Source organism: Monodon monoceros, unplaced genomic scaffold, assembly GCF_005190385.1.
Source record: "Monodon monoceros isolate NGI ecotype Baffin Bay Population unplaced genomic scaffold, NGI_Narwhal_1 Super_Scaffold_20, whole genome shotgun sequence".
NCBI lineage: Eukaryota > Metazoa > Chordata > Mammalia > Artiodactyla > Monodontidae > Monodon > Monodon monoceros.
Window position 1 is genome coordinate 132,594,327 of NW_021703777.1, and position 8,848 is coordinate 132,603,174.

Here is an 8,848-nt window from a genome sequence, read left to right on the forward strand (position 1 = left end):
GCTTCTAGAATAAAATAGTTTACAGGCCACTGCAGAGTCTCATCTTCCTGACCTCTCTAAACCTCAGAATTTCATCACTTTTCTTCTCTTACTCATTGCTTTCATTTTAGATAAACTTCTTCCCACCTGTGGCCCCTAAACCCCCAACTGCCCCCTGGTGCTCTTTTGAGCTGACACAGTTTCTGTACGGGCACACCTCAGAGCTACTGCAGGTCACTTCCAGACCACCGCAATAAAGTATCACAATAAAGCAAGTATCACAATAAAGCAAGTCACACAAATTTTTTGGCTTCCCAGTGCGTATAATAGTTATGTTTACACTATACTGAAGTCTATTAAGTGTACAATAAATAGCATTATGTCTAAAAAACAATATATATCTTAATTTTAAAATACTTTATAGCTAAAATATGCTAACCATTATCTGAGCCTTCAGCAAGTCATAATCTTTTTGCAATAGTAACGTCAAAGATCACGGATCACAGGTCAGCATAACAAATATAATAATAATGAACAAATTTGAAATATTGGGAGAATTGCCAAAATGTGACACAGACATGAAGTGAGCAAATGCTGTCGAGAAAATGGTGCCGACAGACTAGCTCGCTCGACACAGGGTTGCCACAAGCCTTCAGTTTGTAAACATAATTTCTGCAGAGGGCAATAAAGCGAAGCGAGGTGGGACAGGCTATGCCTGTACTTCTGCTCTCATGGCACCCACTGCATCGTATTGAAACGCCTACTTGTTGGTGTCCCTGACTAGACTGATCTCCTCAGGGCAGGGATCAAGTTGTTTGTTTTGCTTGGGGTGTGTGTGTGTGTCACACAGAAGAGCCTCGAGCATGAAGGAGTCAGAGAATACACGGCCACCTGCCTTGTACTTACGGTGGCAGTACAACCACACTGTGGCAGTCACAGTCACACCCTTAGGAAGGTAATTTAATTGGTTGGGGCCTTCTGTATGTTCCTTGAGTAGCTACATACAATAGAAATTGAACACTGTCAAGAATATTTCAACAATATACTCAGTATCCAACAACTAGATGGCAATGTTGTTTCTACGTCTAAGTGGAGAAGTTGATTAAAGTTAAATTTTCTCTGTCAATGAATGGTCTGTTTTTACATTATTCCATGAGGTAGTAACAGGACTGTTTATTCCATTACCTACTTATATTCTGAATTTAAATATTCCTTAGTATTTATTCCCTAATAAAGTTGAGCAATTTCAATCTATAGAAATAAAATATAGTAGACCACTTTACTTCATCATTTAACTATGATAGTTTATACCTAATCATATAAGTGCTTTTGTCTTCATGATTATCTTATCTGGTTCAGAAATTAAAACACACACACACACACAGATCTCTACACTAATCTTTTACTCAGATTTGACATAAAATGGTATAAAGATGAAGTTGGTGGTCCTCAAATGGAAGTGTGTCTTTTAAAAACAGTTTTATTGAGGTATAGTTTACATACAGTAAACAGTAAACTCCTCATTTTTTTGGTTTTTTTTTTTGCGGTACGAGGGCCTCTCACTGCTGTGGCCTCTCCCGTTGCGGAGCACAGGCTCCGGACGCGCAGGCTCAGCGGCCATGGCTCACGGGCCCAGCCGCTCCGCGGCACGTGGGATCTTCCCGGACCGGGGCACGAACCCGTGTCCCCTCCATCGGCAGGCGGACTCTCAACCACTGTGCCACCAGGGAAGCCCGACTCCTCATATTTAAAATGTACAACTGACACATGTACACACCTATGAAATCATCACCACAAAGTACTAAACATATATCCATTACCCCAGAAGGTTTTCTCAGGGCCTTCTGTCATCCTTCCCTGCTACCCTTCTCAGCCCCCAGCCTCAGCTTTCTTTATCTATAAATTAGTTTGCATTTTCTAGACTTTTATATAAAAGAGATCATCATACAGTATTTACTTTTTTAATCTGGTTTCTTTCACTCAGCATAATTGTTTTGTGAATCATCTGTGTTGTTGCATGTATCGGTGGTTAATTCCTTTTTAGTGTTGAGTAATATCCCCCTAGTGATGCTCTGGAAAAAACAACTTTGAGCTTTCTCCTGTTAGAAGAAGAAATTATCATGAAGCCTTGGAACTTCTGTTTTTTAAACATTTAAATGATCCTTTCTGACTAAAAGAGTCTGACATGAATCTACATTTTGTGCTCTTTCATTGTTGCTCATGAAAATCTCAGGGTTAGCTTTTTGTGTGGTCAAGAGGACCACACTGGCGGCTTACTGAAAATATTACCTTTGAAAGAAAAAAGAAAGGGCCACTTCCGTTGTTGTACAGTGTCTTTCCCAGGTGTCAGCACATCATAATTAAAAAACTGGAAATCTGCTGTCCATTAATCTGTGAACAAACAAGTTAACAACTAGGTTATTCACAGTTCTGCAAACATGCCTAATGCTTTCCCACGCCAAGTCTTCTTTCATACTTTTCACTCTTGCTGAAATGTTCTTTCCTCAATTACCAGCTGAGCAAATTCTGCCCATTCGTTAAGGTTTTTCTCAGCTGAGTTGAATTTCTTCCTTCTCTGATCTTTCATAGCACATTCCATCTTTCTTTTATTCATCTTTATATGTAGTATTAACTTAAACTTTTTTGAGTGTCTATCTTATTTTTATACTATTACAAGCTCTTTAAGGGCAGAAATCATGTTTATTCATCTTTAAATCCCTCAAAGGGTAGACTAAATGCCTGGTACCTAGTTGGTACTCAATAAATTGTTGCGTGAGTGAATATATCTACCAATAAGCTGGAAAGTCATAAGTAGTTCCATTATTAACCTGCTTGAGAATACTGCTAAGATTCCAAAGGGAGCATCCATTGAACACTTAAATACATTTGGAGCCATGTGAGCTTTATACAACATTCCTCACCAACATTACAAATAGTGAATTGTTGCCATGATACTATATTCCACCATGTTCCAGGCTTGTAGTCTAAGCATTAGAATGGGCACTTTTGATATGGCAGGGACATCTAAGATGAAAAAAGAAATTCATCCAACATAAGATGATTCTTTATAGCTGCACACAATATCTGTTATTGACAGCAGGCATAGGCTAGCTTCCTCTTACCTTTGCAATCTGATTTTCCACAACTGCCCTGGTCAAAACTCCCAGCCAAACTGACTCACACACCAAGCTTTAAAACTGAAGCTTTTCCTTGTTCCATTCTTCCGGCATGGAATTCGCCATGCAATTCCTATTCCTTTCCAAGCACAGCACATTTCCCACTTTCTCTGTGATGCATCCCTGGCCATTTTAACTCACAGTGATGCTCCCCTCCTGGAAATTCAGCTTTACTGTCCTTTCTGCTCATATCAGAACATCTGATATTTGTGTCGGCTCAAACTTATTTAGTTCTTGATTATTTGACGTTTTTATTTGTAAAATAAATAACAGTGTTTCCAAACTGTTTTCCAGTTTCCCCCAAACTGGATTGGGACCTGGGACCATGGATTTTACTTTGTTATGTCCCTCACTACCCCAGCCATAAAGCCACGCACAAAGGAAATGCTCACTGAGTGTTTACTAAGTGGATGAATTTTATCTCACCTGGAAATGCAATCATTGTGAAGACATTATATATGCCCCTAACTTGATTAGCAAAAGTTGGACGATTTTCACCATCAAAATCAACCTGCAAAAGACAGACCAAAAAAATAAATAAATTTATTTCCATATGACCTGTAGTGGTTTATGAGTTTGCATATGACCAGCTAGTGGATTGCTTAAGTAGTGGCATATAATGGTAGACAGCAGGGTTGGGCCTGATTGGCAGCTAAACACAGGTTTAGGAACTCTGTTTTAAAAGTTTATCCACTGGTAATAAAGCTCTGAGAGATCAGTTTACGTAAACCGCTGAATAAATTAGACTGCCAACTTAAATGTATTAACTTACCATGAGAAAGGTCATCATACAGGATGACCAATCCACTTTAAACCAGTCATAGGTTAAAAGATGGCTCAGTGAGCCAGAAGAAGAAACCAGAAGGTGCTCCAAAGAGATTACTTGTCACTTCAACTTGCACTTGGGGCTATAGGAACCTTACTACTAGAGCTTAGCACCTGTGAACTCTAACAGTTCATGTGAGGTTAGAAGTTAGGTAAGTTATAAAAGAAAAAGCTAATGCTTTTTAGCATTTGCCAAAAAGCCAAGCATACCATGGACCGAGATTAAATCAATAGTGTAGGTACTGCTCTAAACCAGGCATTTAATTGATAAGACCCCATTCCTACTTGCAGTTTCTGTATGCCATGAGCTGTGGATTATATAACCTAGAGGAAACCCAGCGCTTGCTAAGTAGTAGTATCAGCAGCATACATGGTGTGTCTGTATTCTGCAAGGTAGAGGTGTCACTTGTTTTTTTCGTTTTGAATGTCGTAGTTGTGAGAGAAATTCAGAGGCCATCGGTTAGGTCCAGTGAAAACTTTCAAGCAATACATGGTCATAGGATCTTTTCAAAATAAGCACTTTTACTGTTGTTTTCAAATCCTTTTAGACAACCCTAATTCTTCTGTCATGCAATAGCCATTGCTTAGAAATGGTCAAATTTGATAACTGAGTTAAAACCTCAAGGGCCAGATGTAGTACATGACAGGGCTCTGAAAGATTAATCCAGTATGATTACGGAAGCACTCAGAATTCTATTTTGAGGAACTGTAAGAACAGAGGGAGATTCAACAAAGCCCTTAAGGACAAGTAGGCTTCCTGGACAGTTCTGAGAGTCCTTCTAACGTTGCTATTGTAAGTTCACAGTGGCATCAATTCATCGATCTCTAGGAGTTCTGAGGCAGCCACCTATTATTCTGCGTGTCTGCGGCTCTCTCCTCGCGGGAAAACTGTTCCTTCCTTGATTCTGTCATCTAGTTCTAATGGAGGCTACTGACTCAAGTACCTTGTCTAGTTATAAGTGATAGGTCCGTGAGTGAACACCTGATCTAAGCGAGGTCAGAGCCCTCCCTTGGGATTTTCTGAACTATAATAAGAGGAAACAGTAACTTTCTAGGAACCATAGGATAGGATGCTTGAGACTATTTCTTGTCATGTGGAGAAAACCAGTACACTGAGGGAAGCAGAAAAGACAGAGTGAGTCCCAGCAGCAGGCATCTCTAGTTCCAGCTGTCTTGGAGCCCCAGTTGTACTCTTGACACATGAGCTACTCTGGTAGCTCCATTAAACACTCCTTTTCTCTAAACTATCTTGCATTGATTTTCATCACAACCAACAAAAAGAGTTCTAGCCCAGACAAGTACTCAGAAGCCTGGGTATAGGGATGAAAAGTAAATTCTTATAGTGTTCCCAGGCTGCATCTGAGCCAGGTAAACAAGGGTACAAGGTAGTGAGGACGTTTGTGAAAAGCTGGACCATGAAAAGCTGAGCCACGCATCTAGGCTGATTAAGAAATGAAGTGGCAGGACGGGACTTCGTAAGAAAATTTATGTGCTAAAGGAATGGAAGATACTGAAATTCAGGATTTAGGAGGTAGAACCGTTCCTGGCGACAAACCTAAGTGCAGTCACGGAGTAGATCAAGTGTAGTGTGTTAAAGGTCATCAGATTGAGAGGGTTCAAGGACATAGAAGATAGAGCTGTCCAAATGGACAAGCAAATGATCCCAGATGACGGTGGGACTCACGTGGAGATAAAGACCATAAACTAGAGGAAAGAATAACTAGGAAGTTAGTAGATGGCAGTAAACAGCAGGAGTAGAGAGGTAGATGGTTGAAAACTATAATTCTGAAAGGAGAGGCTTCTCCATGAGGGTGAGACAGATTAACAGTCTCCACCCCAGATGGTAGGAGAAAGAGTCGTTTCCTAAAGGGAAACCAGGTTTCTGCTTACGGCCAGGAGGTGGAAGGAGTATTTTGTTATAAGGATGAGACTATAGGTGAGTTTGTTTTGAATAGGCAGGAGTTCCAGAGGACACAGGGCAGAGGACAGAGCCAGAAGAGGAAGGGTTTGGGAGGATTGCAAGCGGAATGGGAGAGGATAGCTTCCTGGAGAGCCTTGTTTGACGAAGTGATGAGTGTGATGGGAAAGCGAGAAGTAACTGGCCTTGGGTGTCTCACGAAATTCTTATGAAAAGATGTTTCAGAATGGGCCCAAGCAAAGGCTTAGGAGGCATCAGAATTCTGAGGGAGGGGACAGTTGGCATCTAGGTCTAGGGGTGCATTTTTTCCTACTCTATGTCAGTAGAGACATATGGTACTAACAGCCTTTATTCAAGGTTTTTTTTTTTGTTTTTTTTTTTTGCAGTACACGGGCCTCTCTTGTGGTCTCTCCCGTTGCGGAGCACAGGCTCCGGACGCGCAGGCTCAGCGGCCATGGCTCACGGGCCCAGCCGCTCCGCGGCACGTGGGATCTTCCCACACCGGGGCATGAACCCATGTCCCCTGCATTGGCAGGCGGACTCTCAACCACTGCGCCACCAGGGAAGCCCCAAGGTTCTTTGATTTACTCAAATATGTTGAGTATCTCTTTTGTGCCAGGCACTGTGCTAGATTCTGGGGATGGGGTTACAATGGCAAGAGAAAGGAACAGCCACTTTCTGCAGGAAACATAAAATACAGTGTGAGCTGTAGGCCTATTGGATGGTCTGAATGTTTGTGTTCCCCCAAAATGCTTATGTTGAAATCCTAGCCCCCAGGGTGATGGTACGAGGAAGTGAGACATTTGGGAGGGGATTGGGTCATGCGTGAGGGCAGAGCACTTATGAATGGGATTGGTGCCCTTATAAAAGAGGCCCCAGAGAGAGCTTGCTTACCCCTACCACCATGTGAGGACACAGTGGGAAGTCTGCAGCCCAAAAGAGGGTCCTCACCTGACCATGCTGGCACCCTGATGTTAGACTTTCAGCCTCCAGAATTGTTAGACATAAATTTCTGTTGTGTTTGAGTTACCCAGCCTGTGATGTTTTGTTATAGCAGACTGAACAGAATAAGACACCAGTAAGTAGACAGTTATAATGTTTTATATCATGATGGGGAAGTACAGGGTGTGATAGGAATACGGACGGTAGGGGTGGGACACGTAACCCAGATTAGGAATATCAAGGACTGCTTCCTGGAGGAAGTGCTGTATAAGCTGAGACCTACATTGTGGTGTGAATTATGAGGAGGAGACAGAGAGCAAGGGAAGACAGAGTGAGGGCGCTTTAGGCAAGAAGAGCACGAGCAGTGTCCCAGAGGCAGAGACATTGAAAGGGGCCTGTTTCCTATCTTATAGGGTCGTTGTGAGATCTAGCTCTTAGAATAGTGTCTTCTGGCACAGGGTAGGTATCCCATAAATATCAGAAATGATTACTACGGGACTTCCCTGGCCGTCCAGTGGGTAAGACTCCGTGCTTCCACTGCAGGGGGCATGGGTTCCATCCCTGGTCGGGGAACTGAGATCCCACATGCCGTGCGGCGTAGCCAAAAAATAAAAAGGAAGAAATTACTACTAAGTCTGGAGCATAGAATTAAGGGTGAGGGTGAAGAGAGATGAGAAATAAGGCTACCCAAGTAAGCAGAAGCCAAACTCTTAAGTCCTGGACCAGGCATTTAGACTTAATCCAGGAGTCACTGGCAAACCACTCACAAATTGTCAGTAGTGAAGTAAATTCCACGCATTTTAGAAAGATCGGCTGAGACTAGCAGCAGGGAGACGAGGCAGAAGGCTGTCGTAATCAGGGTCTGAACTAGATGGGGAGAACGATGATGGAAAAACGTGGACGGGTTTCAAGATACTTAGAAGGTAGATGTATTAGTTTCCTAGGACTACCATAACAAATTACTACGAACTTGGGGAATAAAACAACAGAAATTCATTCTTTCACAGTTTTGGAGGCCAGAAGTCTGAAATCACGGCGTCTGCAGGGTTGGCAATCCTTGTTGTTCCTGTAGCAGCGTAGCTCCAGAGCCTCCCTCCATCTTCACAGGGGTCTTCCCATGGCCCCCTCCCCTGTGCCTGCGTATCAAATCTGCCTCTCCCTCTTCCTCTCCTTTCTCTCATAAGGACACCAGACATTGGGCTTAGGGCCCATCCGAAATCCAGGATGCTCTCATCTCGAGATTCTTAATAATCATACCTGCAAAGATCCTGTTTCCAAATAAGGTCACATTCAAAGGCGCCAGGAGTTAGGACCTGGATATATCTTTCGGGGGGTAGGGGTGGGGCAAAAGTTTGACCCAATATAGCAGAATTAACGGGACCCTACTGATTGGCTGGATGGGGGTGAGGGGCTTTGAAGGAGAAGAGAAACCAAGGGTAGCTTCCGCGAACAACTGGTGGATGATGGTGCCATTCACTAAAATAAGTAACACCGGAGGAGAGACAAGTTAGGAGAGGGAAGATGACATCTCTATATTGAGGTGCTTGTGGAAATCCAAGTGGGGATCAAGTAGGCAGTAGGTCATATAAATTGTGAGCCTAGTAGATGGAGATGAGGGCTGGGCATACAGATTTGGGTGGTAACCGAAACCATGGGCATGGGTAAGATTGCCAAGGGAGAATCTGCAGAATAAGGAGAACCCTGATCTGAACTCAGATACACAGAATTTTAGGGAGGGACAGGAAGAGTAGCAGTCAGGGAAGTAGGAGAAAGCATGAGGAGAGTAATGTCCTGGAAAAGCTCAGGGAAGAGAGCTGTTAAAGCAGGAGTGAGCTGTTTCTAAGGAGTTTTAGAGAAACCAGAATGGATGGAGAGGTGAGGAATGCAAAGAGGATAAAGAAGTATTTCAAGAAGTTTGGCTGTGAAGAGCAAGAGAGATTGGCGGGTGACAAGAGATGCAGACAGACAATTTTCTTTTGATTTTTTTTTTTTTTTTTTTTTTTTTTTT

At 42.7% G+C, this 8,848-nt stretch overlaps 1 pseudogene; it reads left to right on the plus strand.

Moving 5' to 3' along the window:
• Nucleotides 1-842: 842 nt before the first annotated feature.
• LOC114902481 overlaps nt 843-8,848 on the plus strand; it is a 13,498-nt pseudogene continuing 5,492 nt past the window's right edge.